This window comes from Lepidochelys kempii, chromosome 5, assembly GCF_965140265.1.
Source record: "Lepidochelys kempii isolate rLepKem1 chromosome 5, rLepKem1.hap2, whole genome shotgun sequence".
In the NCBI taxonomy this organism is placed as follows: Eukaryota; Metazoa; Chordata; order Testudines; family Cheloniidae; genus Lepidochelys; species Lepidochelys kempii.
This window is the reverse complement of record NC_133260.1, coordinates 23,102,476-23,128,277: the sequence shown is the minus strand read 5'-3', so window position 1 is coordinate 23,128,277 and position 25,802 is coordinate 23,102,476. Positions and strand designations below refer to the sequence as shown.

General features: G+C 43.7%; 1 protein-coding gene across 12 annotated transcripts in view; it reads left to right on the top strand.

Annotated features, from left to right (window-relative positions):
• Positions 1 to 25,802, top strand: part of PDZD2 (PDZ domain containing 2) — a 334,633-nt gene that overhangs the window by 131,193 nt on the left and 177,638 nt on the right. For 2 of the 12 annotated variants that reach the window (XM_073343674.1, XM_073343669.1), the window contains exon 1: positions 10,382 to 10,665. The exons of 9 other annotated variants lie outside the window; for them this stretch is intronic. The gene's annotated coding sequence lies outside the window, so the exon portion shown is untranslated. Of the gene's footprint in view, positions 1 to 10,381; positions 10,666 to 11,002; positions 11,255 to 25,802 lie in introns of those variants that run through there. One more of the 12 variants, XM_073343668.1, reaches the window with a different exon arrangement.

The window sequence follows — 25,802 nt, the reverse complement described above, 5'->3', positions numbered from 1 at the left end:
GTGGCCCTCAAATGATGGTACCGTGTTGCAAGTTAATGCTCAGAACATGATACTTGATTGCTTTTTTTTTTTTATGTTACAGATTACTGGAAGTGGAAGAAAAACTTCAGGTTGATTTGCCATTGTAACGATGCTGGTTCTGGTGGGATCCAACTGAGAGTACCAATTCAGGACAAATTGCTTAAAGCAGGGTAGTTACAGCCCAAGGCTGGGGTTCCTTTGCACACCAAGGCAAGGCAAACCAAACCAGCCAAACAGAGAAGACTTTGGGTTTACCCCACTGGCTAACCATAAGTCATACAAGCAATTTCCTTAGACACTCCAGTTTCCCAGTATCACCACCAGTGCCAGTCGTTATGGGGATGAATGGTTATGAAAACCAATATCCCAGTAAAAGAAAAAGGTTCTTCCGATCCCAAAGGGACTAAGTCCTAGACCCAGGTCAATATACAAGTTAGATCTTACCCACAAATCACGCTGTTGCCAATCCTTTAGAATCTAAAATCTAAAGGTTTATTCAGAAAAAGAAAGAGATATAGATGAGAGCTAGAATTGGTTAAATGGAATCAATGACATACAGTCATGGGAAAGTTCTTGGTTTAGACTTGTAGTGGTGATGGAATAAACTGCAGGCACAAATCAAATCTCTGGAGTACATCCACAGCTGGGATGGGACTTTCAGGCCTTTGCTCAGAGCTTCAGTTTGTAACAAAGTCCCTCCAGAGATAAGAAGCAGGATTGAAGACAAGATGGAGATGAGGCATCAGCCTTTTATAGTGTCTTCCAGGTGTAAGAACATCTCTTTGTTCTTACTGTGGAAAATTACAGTAAAATGGAGTTTGGAGTCACATGGGCAAGTCACATGTCCATGCATGACTCAAGTTCTTTACAGGCAGCAGCCACTGCTCACATGCTATCTTGAACATTCCCAGGAAGACTTCTCATGTGGACTGGAGTCTTCCAAGGCCTGTTGTCAGTTAAGTGTTTCTTGATTGGGCACTTTATTTGCAAATTCCTTTCTCAAGAAGCTGACCAAATGCTACACTGAGGCTACTTGGAATCAAAACTCATTCATATACAAGTACATAGCCAATGTTCATAACTTCAGCTACAAAAATGATACACACAGATAGCATAATCATAATTAGCAAATCATAACCTTTCCATAGACACCTTACGTGACAATCTTTGTACAATACTTGTTGCAAATATACAACAGTGGTTACAACAATGATTTATATGGTCACAGGTTATGTCAGTAACGTCACAGCCATCATTGGCAAAAAAGAAGCAGTTCAGTGGTACCGATTATCAGTTTTGTTTAAAGAAAAGGGGTACTTGTGGCACCCTAGAGACTAACAAATTTATTTGAGCATATATTATGTCAAAAGAACTGTAAAGAGGTACTGGTTGAGATGTCAGCATCCAGCTAGAAATTGCTCTAATTCATACGCCAAGGGGATGTGGATCTGGGGTATTTTGTACAGTGACACCATACTGTGAACCAAATTCTAGTGAGGAAGCACACACACAAACACTTGTTGCCCTTTGAAAATGCCACCTAGATGTCTTGTTTGAAAAGCACACTAATGTGTTTGAAGTCATTTCCCAGGGCCACACATCCAGTGTACATTCAGCTCTCAATGACCCATTGCGCACGATGGAGAGCTGCCATTATACAGAATGGATCAAGCAATTTGATAAGATTGAATCAGCGATGAAGCAAATTTTGGGGATGGTGCAGCGATTCATGAAGATGGTTGACTCTTTGCTACCCTTTATTTGATCTATTAGGACTGCTATTTGGAATTTGCATCTTGCTGCATTGCAAGACTTTTTGAAATACTTTTTTGCTTTCGATTTAACCAACTATTCTGCGATGATTGGCTGGTACCTCGCTGAAATAAAAAGTGTAGAAAAGTCTTACCCTGACGTACGTGAGGAATTTTGAAAAGGAAGTGGGGTTGTTAAAAGGTTGCCAGTTCCCTTCTGTGCACATGGTTCAGATGAAGCTCTAGAACATGAAACAGAGCAGTGAAAGTCGTGGGGTTGGTGGGCATAACACAGCATCTAAATGCTCTTCCTTGTTTTTTCCGGACAACCCCAAAACTCCATCAAATTTCAAATGAAACGTGCTGGGATGACTTCCCCAGAAGTAGCCCAGCACCACCCAGACTCATTAGGTGCTGTTAAATGCCAAAAAGGGGCAATTTTAAATGTACTGGATGAGCTTCCTCACACTGGCAACCCATTCATATATGATGACAGACCAGAGCTCATTAATATCGTGATGAAAGCATAAAAGTGAGGAGATAGCTAAAGATGTCAATTGGATGAATACTTTGGGTCATGACTTGCATGAAGCCTTCAAAACCCAGAGAATTGTCCAAGGCTCCATCAGTCTATGGGCTCCAATCAAGAAGAACAGACTAAAGCTGTGCTCGAATGTAAAGAAGAAAGTAGAATAAAGGTAGCAGGGAACATTCTAGAGCTAACTGCAGACAGGTTACTGTTTGCTTGTCTCTTGGTCATATCTGTGTCTCAGAGTGATGTTGATTTACATGAGACTTTAGGGAAAGTACTTATGATTTCTCTGTGGTATCTTGGTGTAGTTTTTCAAGGCGCCCCCAGCTTCTCCTTGGGGGTGGGGAGGGATAGGTCAGTGGTTTGAGCATTGATCTGCTAAACCCAGGGTTGTGAGTTCAATCCTTGAGGGGGCCATTTAGGGATCTGGGGCAAAAATTGAGGATTGGTCCTGCTTTGAGCAGGGGGTTGTACTTGATGGCCTCCTGAGGTCCCTTCCAGCCCTGATGTTCTATGATTTTATGATACTTCAATATGATGAAATCATGCATTACGTGCCAGGTGAAAAGCAAACTAATGCACATCTTGCATGGTCTTCCTAAGCCAGCACCTATTGACAATGTGACCAGTACCTTATACCAGCAGAGGCCTTTCATTGTAGCAATCATAGATAGTATGGCTGAGGTACAAGCTCTCCACAAACCATAAACTGTTAACAGCTGCCGAGATTTGGCTGAACACTTCATTATGAAGCTACAGAGAAAATACTGGACCTATGTCAAGGTTCACCTCGTGTTTGACACACATGCAGAGGGATCAATTAAAATGTTATCAGAAAGAAGAGACTCCATGGTATTGCAACTGTCCAGTACAAAATCATTGACTTCATGAACATCTCCAGACGTTACAGTGAAGAAGCTACATGCAAGTATGGGGTAGAAGGATGTTAACTGCATACCTTGCAGGAAAAATGCTACAGCATGCAAAGAATTGCTTGAATAATCATCATTGCATAGCATAATAAAGCTGCTGCCTGTTCAGTGGAGTTTCTTTGTCGCTCCCAGGAGGAGGTTGACACTCAAATTATCGTGCATGCCACCAATGCCACAGAGAAAGGTGCTATTTAACTCCAGATTTTTGCACAAGACACAGATGTTCCACTATTGTCTCTGAGACGCTCTTCAAGACTTCCGCAAGATTCTGTTTTTGTGCCTGCTGCTGGGGAACAGAATTGCTGTGTATCTCTCAGAGAGGTGTTCCTATCACGTGGACCAATAAAGTCACTGCACAGCCAGGTTTCCATGCTTTTTCAGGATGCAACACTACTGGAAGGTTGGCTGGAAAGACCAAATGATCTTACTAGAAGGCATTTGATTCAGCCTCCAATGACTCTCTCCTTGCTCTGAAGGTACTCGGAATGGCAGGGACAGACACTGATGACATCCTAAATGCACTGGAAGTGTTCATATGCCAAGTTTACCATTTGAAGACCGTTACAACACTTGCAGAGCTATGCTGGTGGATGTTGTCCAAGAAGCAGATAAACGGAGAAAAATTGACACCGACAAGGGATCCATTTATATGTGCTATTAGGAGGGCAAATTATCAAACAATGGAATGGCTCCAGGATGATCGAGCGTATCCTATTTGGGCATGGATGAGTCTTTTGGAGGATGGACTGATCACACCAGTTGTGTGTGAAATATCACGTGCTCCTGAATCAATCCTGCAGTTAATTAAATGCTCATGTACAAAGACCAGATGCTCACCACCCTACAAATGTTTGGCCAGCAGCCTGCCTGGTACAGAGATGTGTAAGTGTGGTGCAGATAAGAATCCGTGTGACAACATGTCTAGCAGTGGTGCCCTAGACCAGGGGTGAGCAAACTAAGGCCTGGGGGCTGCATCCGTCCCTTCAGATGTTTGAATCTGGCCCTCAATCTTCTCCCAGGAAGCAGAGTCTGGGCCTTGCCCCACTCCAGGGCTCCAGCTGGGGAGCGGAGTTGGGGGCTTGTCTCGCTCCGTGCATACCATGACTCTGTGCAGCTCCCGGAAGCAGCAGCATGTCCCTCTTCCAGCTCCTATGTGTAGGGGAAACCAGGGTGCTCCGCATGCTGCCCCCACCCCAAGCACCAGCCCATGGGAACCATGGCCAATGGGAGCTGCAGGGGTGGTGCCTGTGGATGGGGCAGCATGTAGAGCTGCCTGGCTGCGCCTCCACGTAGGAGCCAGAGGGGGGACATGCTGCTGCTTCCAGGAGCTGCAGCAGCACCCCCCGCACATTTAGTTCCGGCACCTATGCATAAGGCTACAATTCAGTCACGGGTATTTTTAGTAAAAGTCATGGACAGGTTACAGGCAATAAACAAAAATTCATGGCCCCGTGACCTGTCCATGACATATACTATAAATACTCCTGACTCCTCTGGATGGCACTGCTTGGAGGTGCGCCCTGGGGGTCTGCTGCTGGGGGGGGCGGTACTCTGGGGGGGCTGCCCAGGGCTGCCAGCAGCAGCTGCTCCAGCTGCCTGGGGACCATCAGGAGTGGCTGCTCTGGCCACCCTAGAGACCACTGCTTGGAGGTCCCGGGGCCACCGGAGCAGAGGCCGGAGTGGTTGGTTGTGGGGCTGCCCAAGCAGCTGGCTGCAGAGCTGGTCCAGCAACAGCAGGTGTGACTTTCCCTGGGGCCACCTGAGCAGCGACCCCAGAGTCAGCTGCTTGGGTGGCCCTGGGGTCAGCCACACTGGCCGCTGCAGAAGTCACGGAGGTCTCAGAAAGTCATGGAATCCATTACTTCTGCGGCCTCCGTGACAGACACAGATGGAGCCCTACCTATGCATGGCCTGGATGGCTCTATGAAATGCTGATCCTGGGCTTCATCGCTGGCTCTTCAGGGCCATTTACAGCTGGCGTTTATTGGCTCTTTTTGTTAATGTGAGTGGTCAAGAAAGGGTTAATTATTTGCAAGGGAAAGATTTTCTCTGCTGTGTTTTCAGGCACATACTGTGATAGTATCTGGTCTGGTACTGGTTGAAGCCTGTTTCTGGCTTTCTGATGGCAGGCTGCATGGAGAGATAGGGAACTCAAAGAGGCTGAGTATTCTCCAGTCCAGAGAACAATTGCAAGTAGACCCATATGGATGTCAGCAGAGTGGCTCCATATTCACACGGGTGGCAGAATGTGGCCTTTACAGTCTTGGATCTGCTCTGATGGGTGTGAATTTTTGTTGGTTAATTTTAAGCCTCCTTTGAGTCATTTCATAGAATCATAGAATATCAGGGTTGGAAGGGACCCCAGAAGGTCATCTAGTCCAACCCCCTGCTCAAAGCAGGACCAATTCCCAGTTAAATCATCCCAGCCAGGGCTTTGTCAAGCCTGACCTTAAAAACCTCTAAGGAAGGAGATTCTACCACCTCCCTAGGTAACGCATTCCAGTGTTTCACTACCCTCTTAGTGAAAAAGTTTTTCCTAATATCCAATCTAAACCTCCCCCACTGCAACTTGAGACCATTACTCCTCGTTCTGTCATCTGCTACCATTGAGAACAGTCTAGAGCCATCCTCTTTGGAACCCCCTTTCAGGTAGTTGAAAGCAGCTATCAAATCCCCCCTCATTCTTCTCTTCTGCAGGCTAAACAATCCCAGCTCCCTCAGCCTCTCCTCATAACTCATGTGTTCCAGTCCCCTAATCATTTTTGTTGCCCTTCGCTGGACTCTCTCCAATTTATCCACATCCTTCTTGAAGTGTGGGGCCCAAAACTGGACACAGTACTCCAGATGAGGCCTCACCAATGTCGAATAGAGGGGAACGATCACGTCCCTCGATCTGCTCGCTATGCCCCTACTTATACATCCCAAAATGCCATTGGCCTTCTTGGCAACAAGGGCACACTGCTGACTCATATCCAGCTTCTCGTCCACTGTCACCCCTAGGTCCTTTTCCGCAGAACTGCTGCCTAGCCATTCGGTCCCTAGTCTGTAGCTGTGCATTGGGTTCTTCCGTCCTAAGTGCAGGACCCTGCACTTATCCTTATTGAACCTCATCAGATTCCTTTTGGCCCAATCTTCCAATTGGTCTAGGCCCTTCTGTATCCTATCCCTGCCCTCCAGCGTATCTACCACTCCTCCCAGTTTAGTATCATCCGCAAATTTGCTGAGAGTGCAATCCACACCATCCTCCAGATCATTTATGAAGATATTGAATAAAACCGGCCCCAGGACCGACCCTTGGGGCACTCCACTTGATACCGGCTGCCAACTAGACATGGAGCCATTGATCACTACCCGTTGAGCCCGACAATCTAGCCAGCTTTCTACCCACCTTATAGTGCATTCATCCAGCCCATACTTCCTTAACTTGGTGACAAGAATACTATGGGAGACCGTGTCAAAAGCTTTGCTAAAGTCAAGAAACAATACATCCACTGCTTTCCCTTCATCCACAGAACCAGTAATCTCATCATAAAAGGCGATTAGATTAGTCAGGCATGACCTTCCCTTGGTGAATCCATGCTGGCTGTTCCTGATCACTTTCCTCTCATGCAAGTGCTTCAGGATTGATTCTTTGAGGACCTGCTCCATGATTTTTCCAGGGACTGAGGTGAGGCTGACTGGCCTGTAGTTCCCAGGATCTTCCTTCTTCCCTTTTTTAAAGATTGGCACTACATTAGCCTTTTTCCAGTCATCCGGGACTTCCCCGGTTCGCCACGAGTTTTCAAAGATAATGGCCAGATAAATTAAAGATAATTTGTCTGGTTTCTGGCTGAATTCTGAGGTTTGTTGTTCCCCTCCATGGAAAAATGGAACATTGGGATGTTCTCCTGGATATAGATACTTATTGCGTGATCATAGGAATTTAATTAATTAATTTTTCTCCCTATCAGATCTATGAGAGCCTGGAGCCTTTAGAAAATGTGTATTATGTAATACGTCCAGGGTGTCAAACATCCATTGTCAATGACACATCCAGTTTCAGAAAAATCTGAAGTTATTTTTTAAAAGAATGAAGGGTTTCTACCACTTATAGCTGGCAAGGTATCCAATATCCTTTTAAGTGTGAAAGGAATGTAGTGCCATTTTAGACAACCTATGTCTACACTAAGAAAAGGAGTACTTTTGGCACCTTAGAGACTAACCAATTTATTTGAGCATGAGCTTTCGTTAGTCTCTAAGGTGCCACAAGTACTCCTTTTCTTTTTGCGAATACAGACTAACACGGCTGTTACTCTGAAATATGTCATACTCTAAAATATGGCACTTTTGTCGCTAAAACTTTTGTCGCTCAGGGGTATGAAAAAACAAAAGTTTTAGTGACGAAAGGAGTACGGGCAGCGATTAAAAGCACCAGTGTGGACAGCATTTCGTTGATGGGAGCACGGGCAGTAACGAAAAGCACCAGTGTGGACAGTAAGGTGAGCTGTGTTAGACATAGCTGAGAGTTGCGAACTGTCCTTATGTATCTCAATGAAGTATTAACTCTTAATCCTCATAATGGCATGTTATGGGTCAGATTTCTGTATCATTTAGGTGTGCAGTTGTGTCTCTCAGGTAACTTGTGCGCACTGTTACCTGATTTGCATCAAACATGCTAACTGCATATGGAAACAGATAAGTTTAGGAGCACAAAAAAAAAACCCAACAAAAAACAAAAAAGCACTGGCCCTAAAAATGCCTTGCACCATTTTCCCCCCTGGAGTGATGATGAATGCAGCGATAATGTCACTATCTGAGGCCGTATTCCTGAAATTTTCCTTGCCCAGACAGTACTCATTGAAGAACTAGCTAAAAGATTAATTACTACACAAAGGCCATATACTGCTGTTGATCTTTGTGCCAAACTTCTGTTAACTGCTATGGGACACAGTCAGTGGATGGAGGTAATTATATAGCCTTAATTTTGTAGCACTGGTACGTGGTCTGAAATGATAAATGTCACTACAGAATGAGTTTGGCAGCCATTTCATATGCAGTAGGTAGTGCAGTGGGAGCTGATCTGTTGTTCTGAGTAGTCCTGCTGGCTACTTCTACATGTATAGAGCCATTTTTCTTTCTGAAAACGTGATGTATGTGTTTATACCTTAGTCCTTCTACTTGTCGTAAAACATATGATTAAAATATTGTTTTGACTTACATCACAATAGCTGACTTTGAAATGCACACCAGCTGCTCAACTTATTTTTTAAAGATCATCCAGTTTTGTGAAATGAGAACTGCAAGCATTTAGATAAATGGATTCAAAGCATGTTTAATTTCACTATAGCTCCTTCATGTATGTTTCTTGCTGCAATTCTGTTTTAATTTGTTACATTAATACTCAGTAGTGAATTACTATAACAAGCCTTATGTCTCTTACGGAAATATTAAAATAAGGGAATTTGTTTTTCTCCTTCCGCCTGTAGAACACCACACTCCCTGTGTGCTATATGTGGCCTGGATCCTTTTGACAGTGATACTAGTATGCCCTGAATTAATGCACTCTTAAAATGGAGAAATATAATGTAATTCTGAATCATAAAGGTAACTGTGATTTCTCTGTATTATCCAGTTTCTTTAACTATGCACATGGCAAGGTGGATGTCACCCTAGTATTAACTGGCTCTGCTGGGCCACAAAGAAAAAGTACCCACTCAGAGACATAGGCCACAGCAAGGCATGGTGTGCATGTCAGTATAATGCCAGAATTAAGGCTGTCCTGTGGAAAAAAATGTGATCATGTATATCAGAGAATCTATCATAATGCATATGCACTAGGTGGCTGAATTAAGATTGCACAGACAATCTTGATTCTGGCATTTCCTACCTTTGCAAGCTTAATGTTCTGTACATGTAATTTTTTGTTGTGTATAACTTTACACAAAGGCAGCGTTGGGTTTGAAGTAAATGAAGGATCTCAGACTGCGTCACTAGGTCAGCAAACTGATGCATCTGTAGATGCCTTCTCCAATGTCCATCAAAGCATGTGTCTCCTCAGAAATTCAGGCTGGGGTAGTGGCTACTCCATCACACCATTATGTTCATAATAGAAAAGGTGAGCTTCTGCTCTGAAAAGTGACTGTAGAAGGGTTCCATATTTATTGCTTCTAGGTGATTTTCAGAGAAAATGTATTCCATTTAAAAGTAAAAGACTTAGAGGGGGGAAAAAAAAAAAAGCCTGTCCTCCACAGGCTCAGATCTTTCTGGCTCAGGAATTGCCAGCAACAAAGATTCTACAGTCAGAGCTTATTTAACAATTCTCTAGTTGATGCAGGAAGCAGAACAGTATCCAACTGTCATATTTGAGCTCTATGGGCTGTGCAGGGCTACTGGAGTAAAAAGTAATACAGCTTTTTAGCTCCTCCAAATAAGCAGCGATGTTTTAAATAGACACAGAGAGCGGATCTACTCTGTCAACAGGATCATTTTTACCCAGCCACATTTTGAAACAGAACTGCATTTTAAGTTTTAGCTCCCAGACAGCTTGATCAAGTTAAGTTAAATATTTGCAAGGCTTCAGTGCAGGAGTGTAGCGGGGGAAAGATTTTACCCTTTCACTGCTGAGCTTCAGACTGTCTTGCTGATTTAGCTGTACCTAAATTTTGTAAACTAGGATTGAAGATTTTCCCATGCAGTACAATCAAAAGAATACACAGCCGTAACCAGCACAGGAGTGGAATCAAAACAGTGTACACACAAGTGAAAAATACAATATCCAGTTGAAGCCGAAAGGTAATTTAAGAAGCCGGAATGCAATTGTCCAAGTTGGAAACTGGCGATAACTCTTGTGAAAAATTGCAACCCTATCTTAGATGATCACAGGTGATGCGGTGTTCGGTTTTGTGTCTCAGCAGAAAGACCTTGTTTCCAGCAGCAAACAGCACGTGTCATGACAGAGTGTCACAAACTGGAGCTTCGTTGCAGCCTCAGCGGGGAATTAATTTGGAACAGGGAAGATATGATTTGCATGCAAGCTCTCTGTCGGTAGCTGTGGTCTGGAGGGAGCGCTCTTTGCTTTCAGCACGGGTTTGACGGGAGGCATGGTGTTCAGGTCGGACTGGCACGCGTTGCCTGCTTGCAGGTCGAACAGAATAAAGCAGCGTGCGCCCCCCCTGCCCCGCACCGCACACGGGCTGCGGTGGCCGTAGCTGCGGTCTCGTTCCTTTCAGCCAGGAAGCACTCCCTGGATGGGACAGACACCGCTTAGCAGCCTGGGCCGTGCTTCCTCCTGTCTTGGCAGCCGGCCGCGTGGGGAGAAGCCGCTCTGCTCCCCGGGGAAGAAGAAGTTAGCTGGAGAAGGGGAGGAGTGCATTGCACGGGAAGGTAGAAAGGAAATGCCTAGCCCGGGCCGGCGCAGCAGCCTGTAACCGAGCAGCTGCTGGCTCCAGAGGTAAAATCGGCTCGCGCGTCTCTGCGGGATGGGAAACACCCGGCTGCCTTGCCCCGCGGCCCCCAGCGGGGTGTGAAGCCGTGCTGGGATGTCCCTGCCCGGCAGAGCGGCCGCGGGAAGAGCGGCTCTGAAGTAGCCACCGGCGCTTTGGAAACGGCTCCCCTCTGGCTACCCCGCCCCCCCCGCCAGCTGCCCAGGAACCGACCCGCGCCCCCGCGGCTGCCCGCTGAGCGCCCCCCGGGGGAGGTGACGCCGGCCGCGGCGCGGTGCAGGAGCCGAGCGCTACGGTCCTTGCAGCGGCTCCTCGCCCGCGCCTGTGGTCCAGCCCTCTGGAAAGGCGTCCAGCCGCGCCGGGCGGGAGGGTAAACAAGCCCGTCTGAGCAGCGCGTCCCCGGGGGCGGCGGCTGGAGCGAGCTCCTGTCGCCGCTCGGCTTGGCCGCCGGCAGGTGATTACGCTAATGAGTGGCCTCGGGGGATTGCGAGCCCAGCCTGGCGGGGATTAACCCGGAGACGCCAGCTGCTCCGGGGAGCGATTTCAAGGGAGCGGCGGCGAAAAGGGAAACCATGAAGGTGAATTAAAAGCCAAGAGGTAGGAGCCCTTGTGTGAATGTCCAGGGGCTGCGAGCAGGGGCAGTGGGGTTGGGTTTAATGTCACTGAAGGCTGAATTCAGATCCCAATTAATCAACCCCCAGCTCTTGTTTGAAAAGCACCGAATGATGAATGCTTGTTTGGTTTCTGCCTGCAGGGATCGAGCCCTCTCAGCGGCTAGCGCTCTCGACTCTTCGCTTTGGGGGTTGTCTTGGCTTTGTATACTGCACCTTAGCCCAGCTCTGTGTGCTTGATGAACCCCTGGTGAGGAATTAGCGTAACCTGTATTGTGTACCGTAGGCAATTCATCTGCAGTTGAGTCCATCTTAATCCCTCTGCTGCGTTGATTCGGCTCTGAAGCTACATTTAAACTCAAAAAGTGCAGTGCAAAGATGAAAAATCAGTAGTGACCAGAACAGTTGTAATGCCAGGACATAATATATTTCAGAAAAGCTGCTAATCTGGGAGGTGACACCTTCCTACCAGTGTTTCCCTTTCATCTAGGCTAAAATTTTGGAGATTAGGGTGGAGCTGGATTAGACATTGTGCAAAAACTTTGTTTATGATCTCACATGAGGTTATGATTTCCTGTGGGAACAGAACTCTGCCCAAAACCACTAAACAGTTCCTTTGGAGAAAACCTTTACAACTAAAGTCACAAAATGTTTTCCTGTTGGACACACAAATACCAGGTTTTAAAATGAAAGCGTTCTTAAAGATTAGTCTAGAAGGGTCTCCCGAATGAAGTTTCGCTGCAAAAGTTTTTCATAAAGAAATATTTTCCTCCTGCATTTCAATTTGTGCAAAAATATAGATTTATTATTATTTCCAAAAGCATATTATCATCTGCAAGTTTCAGTACCCAAAACATGGTGCTTTTTTGGTAACTAAAATGCCTGTTTGTATTTCTGGGTTTTGTATATGCAACAGACAGGCATATTTAATTTTTATTTATTAAGATTTATTACATATTCATACAAATTCAAGGCATCTGCTCAGCCCTGTATTTTGGCAGAATCCTCTTTTGCAGTGGAACTGGAGGGACATTATAAGTTAAACTAATAAGTAAAATATGTTTTAGAAATAAAATACAGATGGGGAGCATCTAAGTATTGTATTGCACAACAGCGTGCTCTGTGTGTGTGTGCCATTCATCTCATATAACTCTAGGTTTTGTGAATGTGTCTGCATTGTATTTTGAACTGTTCTGGAAAAGTCACTTAAACAGTGTAAAAAGAAAAGGAGTACTTGTGGCACTTTAGAGACTAACAAATTTATTTGAGCATAAGCTTTAGGGAGCTCAAATAAATTGGTTAGTCTCTAAGGTGCCACAAGTACTCCTTTTCTTTTTGCGGATACAGACTAACAGGGCTGCTACTCTTAAACAGTGTACAGACTATTAATATACACACCACTCTGATGAAACAGGCTAGCTAGCATCTATGCTGGTATAGTTCTGGCTAATGGTGCCTCTCATCCTAAAACACTTATGAAAAGTGTGTTTTCCCTTTTTATAACAAGTTTTCTTTTGAAAATATAAATTGTTATATAAGAATGGTCTTAGAGCTATTGGGCTAGGCTATGCCCCACTCTTCCAGAACAGTCTCCCATCAAACACATGCCTCTTGCATCCCACAGCACTATCCTCTATTACCGGTTTGCATTTCCATCTCATTGGTGCTAACAGATCATCACAACAGAGACTGGAAGTCGTAACTACCCTCCCTTTTCTTCCCTGATTGGAAGTTTCTCTTTGGCTCCACTATCTGGCTTAAAAGGACAAGCGCATAGCAAATTCTGCTATTGGAAGTGCATGGAGCTCCTGTTGGCTATTTCATGGGAGCTGTGCCTTCATTCGAATATTGAGTAGCCTTTAGGAAGAGAGGGCAAGTCGCCTCTCTGTTCTTTCACCCGTGGAACACACGAGGGAGCCCTTTTGATAAGCCTAAGCACATCTGTTGTGATAAGTGGCGAAGCTTGGCTTGCATCCCTGCTTCTAGACTTCAGTTGCATTCTTAGAGCCTATTACTACAAGGGGCCTTCAAATCAGTTTTACATGGCAAGAGGCACTCCGCACCTTCAGGATCAGCGCATGAGTCACTTGCTCTACTCCTTATGCCAAAAAAAGACTCTTAAAGTACAGGATAAATTATGCTGTGGTGTTGAGAATCATGAGTTAGTGTTTCATTCTTTACATGGATCTGTCAGAATGGTTAGTCCTCTCAATCTGTCTTAGTGCTTTATTCATTCATACAATGTGTTAATTATATTTCTTTTATTTAGTGATTTCTCTGCAGTCAGACAAGCGTGTTGCCTGCGGATTATTCATCCACTAGAAATGTGGCAGTGTACCAGGATCTTGCTGTGTTTTAGCAGACTGCATACCTATGCATGGACTTTGAATATGAGCAGAGAGAATCCCATTCTTTTGACTGCATAGGGTAGCTACATGATCATTTTATTGTGAACTTCAAATGTATACCTTATTCCTTGATAAAGGAACATCTTCTCAGTGTGGTAAGAATAGAACAGTTTTTTTAAAAAAAAAAAAAAAAACATTTTGTGGAATTGGATTATCAGGGAACCCTAGGATAACAAATATTTCTCCCCCCATTCACCAAAACACCCTAAGTGAAGCAGGTTTGGAAGTGCATATGTTATTGTTTATGATCTCCTGCCTGGTGTGAAGAAGTTTGTTCTGTTGTTTGCCAAGGGCCTATATGACCCTGGGCCAGCCCTGTATGGGGAAAATAACAACTCCATATGGTATGTGAAATAGCGAAACCATCAGATCCTCTGCTGTATGTACCAATGCACACTCCGTGGATGCTTGTACTATGTTCTAATGTCCTCTCAAACAGACATGCTTGTGTAGAAGCCATTTAACACTTTATCCCGTTACAAATACTACTAACAACAAATGACATTTGCTTTGAATAAGAACTAATAGAGGCGGTATGGTCTAGTGAATTGAGCCAAGAACTCCTTTGTAATAATCCTCACTCTGCCACTGACTTATTGTTTGACCTTAAGTGAGTCTCTTAAAAATATGTTTATTGCCATAAAGCAACTATGTAAAAGTGACACTTTTCTTCTCCACAGATCTGGTTTATGTGTGTTCTAAGTCATAGCTCTTATTTCATTGACAAAATATGTTTTTACTACATTTTCACCTGTTAAGACCACAGAACCAATTACAGCCAGGGAAGACTCAGCTGAATTCTTTCCTGGCCCATGCACCATCAAGAGAAACATTACCTGCAATAAATCCCAATTATGGAACCTCTCCATGTAGCATGCTGTCCCCCGGAATGATTTCCATATTAAAATTGTTCAGTTGGCAAGTAAAAAGTGTTTTCTAACTGCCAGTACTTCAGCTGGGACATGAAAGCCAAGCTGTGTATATAAATCCATGGTGCACCCACACCTTGAATATTGTGTCTGGTTCTGGTTTCCCCATCTGAAAAAAGATCTAGTGGAACTGGAAAAGGTGCGAGAAGGGCAACAAAGATGATCATGGATATGGAATGGCTTCTGTAATGATCTGGGGGTTCATTAAATAACAAACCAAATGAATGAGAAAGGGATAAAACTTTTAATAAAATAAACTGGAGAGCTTCTGCAGTGAGGGGCTGTATGCAGCCACCCTGTGTTCCTAGCCTCTGCCTCCAGGGCACATCTCCAAATTCCTATGTTCATAAAACTGTTCCTTATGAGAGAGCGTCTCTAAATAATAATCTTCTACAAACATATTTCTACATTTTCCCTCTTAAAGAAAAACAAATTAACTCTCATATAAAATAGCTAACAACAATCTAATGACACATGCATTAAATTCTTAACCCATGAAATTTCCATAAGCCCAATGTTTCACTTTTCTGAAATACCCCTTCTCCAGGCAGGTTAGGAAGTCTTTCAGGACATTTCATCTCCTGCTCTGATCATTTCAGTATCAGCCTTTGGTTAGAGTCTGAATTGTTCTCTTGTTCCTTGACAATTTCTCCTTTGTACGTTGATAAAGGATCAGTCAGATGGGAAATGCCAGAGTCCACATCAACTGTTAATGTGTTGGAACATTCTGAGCTTATTCATAAACCCTTTGATTACGTCAAAAGGTATCTCCCTGGTCAGTCTATGCTACATAACACCTTAGATGCAGCTGTTCTTTAATGGTACCCCAAGTATTAGAGGTGTGATTCCTCAGGCATACTCTATCCACCTGGGTTAAGAGATGGGAGATCGCAGGCCCTTTTGTCAAAAGAATATTTCTGCTTCCACTTCTGATTTTCTTTCATCTTCCATGTGGTTTAATTGTTATGAGATTTCAGCAAGCTATCAGTAACTGGTAAATTAGAGCTGATCCTTCTTCCCATTACCAGCTGAGCTGTGGAGAAAAGCCATTCTCCAGGGGTGTACTTCGGTAAACCAGAAATGCTTTACATATATCACCCCCTGCCCGATCAAAAGTCTTTTTCATAAGGTTCTTTATTTTCCGTATAGATCTTTCCACAAGTCTGTTTGATTGGGGGTAATTTGGACTCGATGTTTTATGATGAAAATTGCAATCTGTAGCAAACTGCTAAAATTTGCACCGGAAAATTGCAGCCCATTATCGCTAATGACTTCATCAGGAATTCCATCTCTGGAGAAGATTCCCTTCACGTTGGCTGTCACTGACTTACTGTTAGTACTGTGAAGTGTGCAAATTTCTGGATACAGAGAATAATAATCTGTGATTATTAAAATAATCCTTTGCCAGGTGAATGCCAGTACCTACTTTCTTAGAAGGCCTTTGTGGAACTGGAGGAGGTCTCAATGGCTCTGCCTGTTGGCATGGCTTATATTTCAAGCAGGAAAAGCAGTTTCCTGCCGCATTAGTAATGTAGTGATTGGTCCGCGGCCAATACAACACCTCCTCATGCTTGTTGTTTGCACTTCTTAATTCCTAAATGACCCTCATGGATCTTCTGTAGCATTTCTTTTCCAAGGTTCATTGGAATTACAACCTTGCTGCCGTTGAAAATCACCCTAAGTCCATGTCTGCAGTTCTGATAGTCTCTTATACTTGGACAGCAACTGTTTATTTTTTCAGGCCACCCTTTATTCTCACTTCTTTAAGGATTCCCAATGATTAATCTTTCTCTTTTTCCTCTCTCATATGTTGCAGTTTCCTGTTAGCTATGGGAGTTGACTTTACCATTGGATCTACATAGACTTGCATCTCTGTCTCTAAAGTCTTCTCTGGTTTCATGGGAACCACTGCTCTGGCAAGTGCATCTGCCGTGAACATGATTTACTGGGCGTGTAGGTCACAACCAACTCATACTTTTGCAGTTTTATCATCATTCTTTGAATCCTTAAGGTATAGTCAGGTAGCAGTTTGCTAAATAACATTATCAGGGGCTTGTGGTCCGTTTCAAATTCCACTGACTGTCCATAAATATACTAATTGAATCTCTCACAGGCAAACAGTATTCCTAAAAGCTCCTTTTCGATCTCTGCATATCTGGTTTCTGCCTCAGTCAGTGATTTGGATGCATATGCCACTGGTTGCCAACAATCCTCATTCTTTTGTAAAATCACTGCACCTAACCCAGACTGTTAAGCATCTGCTGAAATTTTACTAGGCTTTCCTGGTGCATAGAATTTCAAGACTGGTTCCTGTATCAGTTGTTGTTTTAAATCTTCCCATGATTCCTCCTGTTCTGCACCCCAGTACCATTCATTTTTATACTCTAGGAGTTTTCTCAAAGCTGCTGCTTTGGTAGATAGATTAGGTATGAATTTTCCAAGATAATTAACCATTCCCAGGAACCATTGGACCTTTTTGACTGGGGTCATGGCATTATTTTAGTGGCTGAAATCTTCCTCTTCGCAGGTTTTACACCTTCATTGGAAATAATGTCCCAAACAAAAGTCAGTTCTTTAACCCCTAAAGCACAGTTCTTCCTATTTAGTTTGAGGGTAGAAGCATTCAGGACTTCTCGAAGTCTATGATCATACTCCTCTTTCTCTGAACCCCAGATGATAATGTTGATAGCTCAGTGGATAACACCATTAATATGTTCATAGATCATATGTATGGTTTTGTGTTATGCTTCTGGTGCTGAAGTTATGCCGAAGGGTAAGTGTAAGAATCTGTATCTTCCAAATGGGGTAGTAAATGTGCATAGTTCTGAGCTTTCTTCAGTTAATTTTAGCTGCCAAAAACCTGAGGATGCATCCAATTTACTGAAATATTGAACATTTGCAAACTGAGCCATAATCTCTTCTCTGGTTGGTAGTTTGAAATGTTCTCTTTTTATAGCCTTGTTGAGATCTCTGGGATCTAAACATATGTGTATCTGGCTGTTACTTTTCTCCATGATGACGAGGGACCTCACCCATTCTGTTGGCTCCTCAGGTTTTTGTATTACTTGCATTGCTTCCATCCTTGCAAGCTCAGCCTTGAGTTTTTATTACTGAGTGCAAATGGCACCTTTCTACATGGATGGATAACTAGAGGGACCTGCTTGTTTATCTGGATTGTATGTTCACTCTGCAAGTAACCCAACCCTTAAAACAGGTCTTGATGTTCCCAAAAGAGTGCCTCATAGCCAGGTTCACTATGATCTTGTAGTGAGAGCACCCATTTTACTAGACTGAGTTTCTCACGCGCAGCCAGGCCTAAAAGTGGTGTCACCTCTTTTGGCACTACTGTGAACGGGAGGGAGCCTGTACATGGTGTGTTTATAGTTGATGCTGGCAATGCACCTCTCTTTCACTGGTATATTTGTTCCAGAATAACCAGTTACTTACCGTATATTTTTGTTGGTCCCAGTTTTGGTCTTATTTTCAGTCTCTCATAATCTTGTTCAGCCATATTAACCTAAGCTCTTGTGTCCAGTTTCAGTGGAATAATTGTTCCATTCAGTGTCCTAGTCAGTATTCAATCCCTCTCATCAGGCTTGCTAGACCCCAGTTTGCCTATAAAGAACTCCTTAACCAGATGTCTGTCTGTCTTTAACTGAATGCACTTGACTCTTCTGCATTTGGGATCTGCAGCATTTTGCAAAACGATTATTTCCCCCACATTTACGACAGTTTCCCAAAGGCAACATACTGTTTGGGGCCATGCTGTGAGCCACACCTTACACATAACCATCTGTATCCAATCTTCCCCCTAGCAGTGGTTTTCATAGTGAGTGACACTGCTTTCTGATTTGACCTGTTCTGGCTATATTCTTTAGTACTTAGTACATGGATAACCTCTTCTGGTGAATTCAGCTCTTTGGCTTGTGCTTTCACAGTTTCTGCTGCCCTGCATATTTGGAGAGCCTTTTCCCAAGCTAAATCTCCTTCAAGGAGCAGTCTCTCTTTTAACACATGGTCTTTAATGCCACAAACGATTCTGTCTCTGACCAGAGACTCTGTCAACTCATCAAAGTCACAGGTTGTACTGAGTTTCTTTAATTCTGTGACATATTGCTCTACGGTGTCATCCCATGCATGTAAAAAACTTGTCTCTGAAAGATATCATTCCTTTTTGGCATGCAATGTTCCTCAAATTTAGTCAGTATTTTATTTAACATCGTGCCTTCCCCTTCTGCAAACTTAAAATTGTTATAAATATCCAATGCTTCCTCCCCAACAACATGCAAAAAAGATAGATGGTTTCAGTTTATCATTTTTTTCCCTCTGCCCCTATGGCTGCTAAATCCAGGTCAAATCTCTTGTCTGAATTTTTTCCAGTTCTCTGCCACATTGCAACACATTAATTTTTGGCTTTTTTGCCCCGCTTCTTAAGCCAGCGAAGCTACTATTGTGCTCACTAGTACATAGAAAAGCCTCTGTGCCTGGTGCTCCACGGGCTTCTCGGGTGGCTCACTTTGTCTCTGCTTTCAGTTGCAAACACAGGAGTTAACTTCAAAATGACTGCAGTTTCCTTCTCATTCTGCACTTCTGACACCATGTTACGATTCTGGGATTCATTAAATAACAAACCAGTGAACAAGAAAGGAATAAAACTTTTAATAAAACAAACTGGAGAGCTTCTGTAGTGAACTGCTGCACACAGCGATGTGGTGTTCCTAACCTCTGCCTGAAGGGCACATCTCCAAATGCCTATGTTCACAATACTGTTCCTTATGAGGGAGCGTCTCTAAATTATTATCTTCTACAAACATATCACTACAGCTTCCCTATGAGGAGAGACTAACATGATGAGAGCTCTTCATCTTAGAAAAGAATTAAGGGGGGATGGGATAGAGGTCTGTAAAATCATGATTGGTGTGGAAAAACAAACAGAGAAGAGTTACCCTTTCCCACAATACAAAAACCAGGGGTTACCAGATGAAATTGATAGACAGCAGGTTTAATACAAACAAGAGAAAATACTTCTTCACACAATGCACAACTAACCTGTGAAACTCATTGCTGTGGGATGTTGTGATGGTCAAAAATATAACTGGTTTCAGAAAAGGACCAGATAAATTCATGGAGGATAGGTCCATCAATGCCTATGAGTCAGGATGGTCAGGCATGTAACCCCATGCACGGAATGACCCTAAACCTCTGACTACCAGAAGCCAGGAGGGGACTGTGATGGGTTGGATCACAGAACCCCCCTTGGGAACTGCCAACTGATGTGCCAAAACTACTTCTGCCCCTGCTTTCCCTGCCAGCTTGGGCCTCCAGCTCCCTGTCTTGCTGAGCCAGACACACCAGTCTGCTCCAGCACAGACCCAGGGTCTGAACCACGTGCCCCAAAGCTGCAGACTTAATTGAAAGCAACTTAAGAAGTGTTTCTGTCTTTAACACTCAGATGCCCAACTCCCAATGGGGTCCAAACCCCAAATATATGTTTTACCTTGTATAAAGCTTATACAGGGTAAACTCATAAATTGTTCGCCCTCTATAACACTGAGAGAGAGATATGCACAGCTGTTCCCCCCCCCCCCGATATTAATACATACTCTGGGTTAATTTAATAACTAAAAAGTGATTTTATTAAATACAGAAAGTAGGATTTAAGTGGGTCCAAGTAGTAACAGACAGAACAAAGTGAATTACCAAGCAAAATAAAATAAAACATGGAAGTCTAAGTCTAGTACAGCAATAAAACTGAATATAGGTAAAATCTCACCCTCAGAGATGTTTCAATACGTTTCTTTCACAGACTGGATGTCTTCCTAGTCTGGGCACAATCCTTTCCCCTAGTACAGCCCTTGTTCCAGCTCAGGTGGTAGCTAGGGGCCACCCCCTTTGTTCTGTTCCACCCCGTTATATGGCTTTGGCACAAGGCAGGAATCTTTTGTCTCTCTGGGTCCCCACCCTCCCCTTCTAAATGGAAAAGGACCGGGTTTAAGATGGATTTCAGTACCAGGTGACCTGGTCACGTGTCCTGTGAGACTCTAAGCCTTCATTGCTCCCAGACTGATGCACAGGAAGGCCTGCCTGCAAAGAGAGCCATCCACAGTCAATTGTCCTGGCTGATGGGAGCCATCAAGATTCCAAACCACCATTAATGGCCCACACTTTGCATAATTACAATAGGCCCTCAGAGTTATATTTCATATTTCTAGTTTCAGATACAAGAGTGATACATTTTATACAAATAGGATGACCACACTCAGTAGATTATAAGCTTTGTAATGTTTCAGAGTAACAGCCGTGTTAGTCAGCTGTAGCTCACGAAAGCTTATGCTCAAATAAATTGGTTAGTCTCTAAGGTGCCACAAGTACTTCTTTTCTTTTTGCAAGCTTTGTAATGATACCTTATAAGACACCTTTTGCATGAAGCATATTCCAGTTACATCATATTCATACTGATTAGCATATTTTCATAAAATCATATAGAGTGCAACATCACAGGGAAGATGGGAAGATCTCTCCAAAACGGCTCTATTCTGTACATTCCTCCTCAAGCTCTGGTATTAGCCACTGTCAGAGATTAGATGGAGAATTGGTCTGACCTCATATGGCAATCTGTATGTTTCTTCTGGCTTATGCGCCACCAGGAATGCTAATTCATCTGAAGTGCTTTGTACGTCCAGTTAAGATGCTGTGCATTGCATCGGCAGAGCGGTGTGTGTGGACAACTTTACAGAGCACCTGTCTAGTCCATCGGGCAAGCAGTGCTTTCCCGTGAAATTAATGTTTACTAAATTCACACACATAGAGCTGAGTTCATTTTGATCCTCCAGAATCTCTTTACTTTTCTCTCCTTCTATCCCACCTGCTCCTTCTCAAGACCTGGTATCATGGCAATCTTCCTTCTGGCTGAGAAGGGCTGGAAAAGGCTCCCCGTGGAGCCCACCCCTCTCTTTCTTGACCTGTGGGGCAAGATTCTATAACCTCAACTCTAGTCAACCTGGGTTATGTAAAATTTCACTCCCCCATGGAATGCAGTGAACTCTAGAGTGGAATGCTTTGCCAGGCTAAAGCCTTTAAACAGTTCAAGGCAGGAAATGGAGAATAATTGATCCAGTTTTTATAACTAAGGGGGGAATTTAGGTACTGTAGGCCAAGATGTAATTACCTGAGTTGGAGTTTAGCTAGGACTACCAGGGGGAAAAAACTTCTACTCTTGCAAAGAGAATAGTAGAATTTTATGAATGTGGCCTGGGGTCTTTGTAGAGTTTAAGGTTAGAAGGGACAACTAGATCCTAGTTTGACCTCCTGTATATCACAGGCCACCAACCCCACACAGCACCCACACAGTAAACCCAACAATGGAAATGAGACCTACATAAGACTGTTATGTACCAGAGGCAGAGAGTAGGAGGGACCTAGGTGCACTGGTGCTTGAGGGCCCTGCAACGGTAGGTAAATGATACTCTGATAGTCCTGGCAAGTGACCTGCACCTACACGCTGCAGAGGAAGGCAAAAAACTCACAAGGTCTCTGACAATCTAAGCTGGGGGAAATTCCTTCCTGACCCCACATATGACGATCAGTTGAACCCTGAGCATCTGAGCAAGAACCAGCCAACCTAACTCTTGAGAGAGAGAGAATGCTCAGTGCCACCTCGGAGCCCTGACCCTCCCTGTCTGGTGTCCCAGCTCTAGTTGTGGCCATCCCTGATGTTTCAGGGAAAGGAGATTTAAAAAAAACAAAACAACTCTCCCAGAATATATGGGGTGGGGGGAGAATCTGTTTCTGACCCCTGCCGACTGAAACCGTGAAGCATGAGCTCTAGGAGCATAGGATATAAACTGGAAACCCCAGGACTGTTGAGCTCTGCCCCCCATCACCACAAGCATCCCTGTCATACAATTACACTCATAAATTTGTCCAGCTCTCTCTCAAAACAAATTGTTTTTTCCCTGCAATTCTTGGTGGGGGGCTGTTCCAGAATCTGACCCCTCTGGTGGGTAGAAACCACTTTCTGATTTCCAGCCTGAATTTGTTCATGGCTGTTTGTTCTTGTGACTGCATTGTCCTTTAGCTTAAATAGCTCTTTACCGTCCTTGGTAGTGACCTCACCCCCGCCAACCTATTTATCGAGAGCAACCGTGTCCCCTCTCAGTTTCTTTTCTGCAAAACTAAACAAATCAAGCTCTTCCAGTCTCCTCTTTTAAGAGAGGCCCTCAATATCCCCGATCATCCTAGTAGCACTTCTCTGCACCTCTTCCAGTGTCAATTCATTTTTCTTGAACTTGGGTGACCACAATTGTACACAGTGTTCCAGATGAGGCTTTGCCTTGTACAATGGTATTATCGCTTCTCTATATCTACTGAAAATGCCTCACCTAATACATCGTAGGGTTGAATGTGCCTTTTTCACAGCCACATCATACTGGTGGCTCATAGTCATCCTGTTATTGACCCGCACACCCAGGTCTCTTTCCTCCTCTGTCACTTCCAGTTGATGAGCCCCCAGCTTGTAGCAGAAATTCTTATTATTAGACCCTAAGTGCATGACCTTGCACCATGTAATATTGAATTTCATCCCATTTCTGTCACTCCAGTCTTCAGGGTCATCCAGATTTCCCTGTATAATATTCCAATCCTTCTCTGTATTGACGATGCCAACTTCTTATAGTCAAATTTCATTAGCCCACTCCTACTTTTTATGCCAGGATCATTTAATAAAAATATTGAATAAGATTGGTCATCTTTGAGAAACTTCACTAGTAACATCTGTCCAGTCCAAATTCACTTTTCATCACAACCCACTGCCTTCTCCCCTTTGGCCAGTTCTTTATCCAGCTTACAATGCTTGTGCTGATCCCTATCTTCCCTCATTATTTCCCAGGTGGTACCATGTCAAATCTTTACTGAAGTCCAAATATATCTACTGCACTTCCCTTATTTAAAAATTCCGTTATTTTCTTAAAGAAGGAAATCAGGTTAGTCTGACATGATCTATCTGTGGTAATCCCATGTTGCATTACATTTACCTCTATGCATTTAATTATTTCCTTCACAATTTGTTCTTCCTTTTACATTTGGATCAAGCAATATCATTTCTAACAGCAGCATGCTGGGATAATGGTTGAGTACCACCTTAAGAGGGAAGAGTGCCATCACCTGACTTGCAAAATCACTTTAAGAATTTGGGTTTACACTGGAGTTCTATCCAAGTGTGGAGAAGGCCCGTCTCTATTTAATTGTTAGATCCAATGGGGCCATAGTCAACTGTGATGCAGCTACAGAGCCAGCACAAGGAGATTAAATGTGAAAGATGTCAGTGTTGGTATTTTAATTCTTGCTGATGGAGTGTTTGGATTTCAACTTGATGGAGATTTGAACTCCACAGGGTACTTTGGTAGCTGATAATCTTTTTAAGGTAGGTCAGTTTTTTGGTCTCAACTGCTTGACTCAGATTGACCTTGTAAGATTTTTGAGTGTCTCTTGCAATATGGTGAGAGCCCTCAACTCCTACTGAAGTTAATGGGGTCAGAGGTTGTTCAGTAACAGGCAGGAGCAGGCCCATTGCTTCATTCTAAAAAATGCTCTGGAGTTGCTTCTGGGTGCTGCTACAGAACTAGAACTTATCCCCAAACCATGGTGGGTGGATGGTCTGGAAAGGAGCTGAGTTGGATTGAATTGGCATGACTGACACTGAAGATGTACTGACACGGAGGAACCCCACCCCAATGGAACAGAAAGAAAACCTTTCAAGCTGATATTATTTGTAATATGATAGTGTCCAGAGACCCCAACTGGAATCAAGGCCTGTGTGGTGGCTACTGTGCAAACAGAAAATAAAAGAAGGTTTCTGTCTCAAGGATCTCACAGTCTGAATAAGGATGAGATGTGACAACAGTGGGTTGTAGGGACAAAATGGGGGAATATTAAAGGGGAAGAGGAACACCAGGCTGTAAGTACTATTGAGTACACAGTATGGAGTTTGCATAGCTTTAAAAAAAAAATGAACCAGGGATGTTAATGACTCGCTAACAGGCTAGTTCCCGGTCCAGGGGATAACAGTGCGGGGCTGATTAGTTTATACGTGACATATATCTGAGTGGTGAAGTTACTGATTCTTTCCCAGACTTTTTTCATGTACTTAAAGTACAAATATTTGTTGAAAATGTTGTTACTTCCTGGTTCATCAGCACTGACCAGTGACCTAAAGATAAATTGGATTAGCTGAGTTAATCTACTGAAGCCATCAATTTAGGGACATGGTTGGTTTGTTTGTTCTTTAAGTGGCATCTTTAATATAAATTACTTCTCGTCCTTTCCTGATATGCTCAACTGATGGGAAACTGGGAAACATCACTTCCTTCTACAGATGAAATAACTTGTGGTCAGCTTTTTGGTGGAGGGGAATGTGAAGAAGTGGGGCTGTTCTGTAATTTATGGATACAGGATGTTCTATATGTTTATAATTGGTTTTATGTATGGATACATGGGGTTAATTCAAGATGAGGCTGATTGCACATAGCTAGGAAAGAGCACCATGGCTTCAGATAGCCACCCACCTACCAACACTTAAGGAACAATGCAAGAGCCATTGGCTTTGAAGTTCTGATATCCTGCTGAGCTCACCAGACTGTCTTGGGGCAGCAGAAGCAAAAGGCTGGGAAATGGAGACAAAAGGCTTCTGGCTGGATAAAAGTGACCCTTTCTAGGGAGGGAGCATTTGTTTGGGGGAGACAGTAAAGGGAGGTCTCTCCCCAGTAAGGCAAGCCTTTAGGTAAGACATCTGTGTAGAGACTGACGGCTGGTTTAATAACCTTTTTCTCTTACGTTATGCTTTGCTCCTGAGATTTGTTAAGATTAAAGAATACCTGGGTTTCAGAACGTCATCTGGTCACTCTTTGCACGGCCGGTCACAAGCTTCCAGAAGGATGAACAGCAGGTGCCCAATCCAGTTGGTTGATGCATTGGATACTATAGCCCAGGACCCAGTCTAAGAGTCGGAGAATCCACCCAGGAGAGGTAGAGGTGCAAAGCTGTATACTCATGAGGGTTGTGAGTGATGTAACTAGCCCTATGACTGGGGGTGGGGAGACCTGCTTTCGCATTCCAGCTTTCAGAAGAGTGGAGATGGCTACATAATATGGGGTAGGCAGGAAATTTAGAGGACAGTATTGAAGCTCTGGCAGAAATAAAA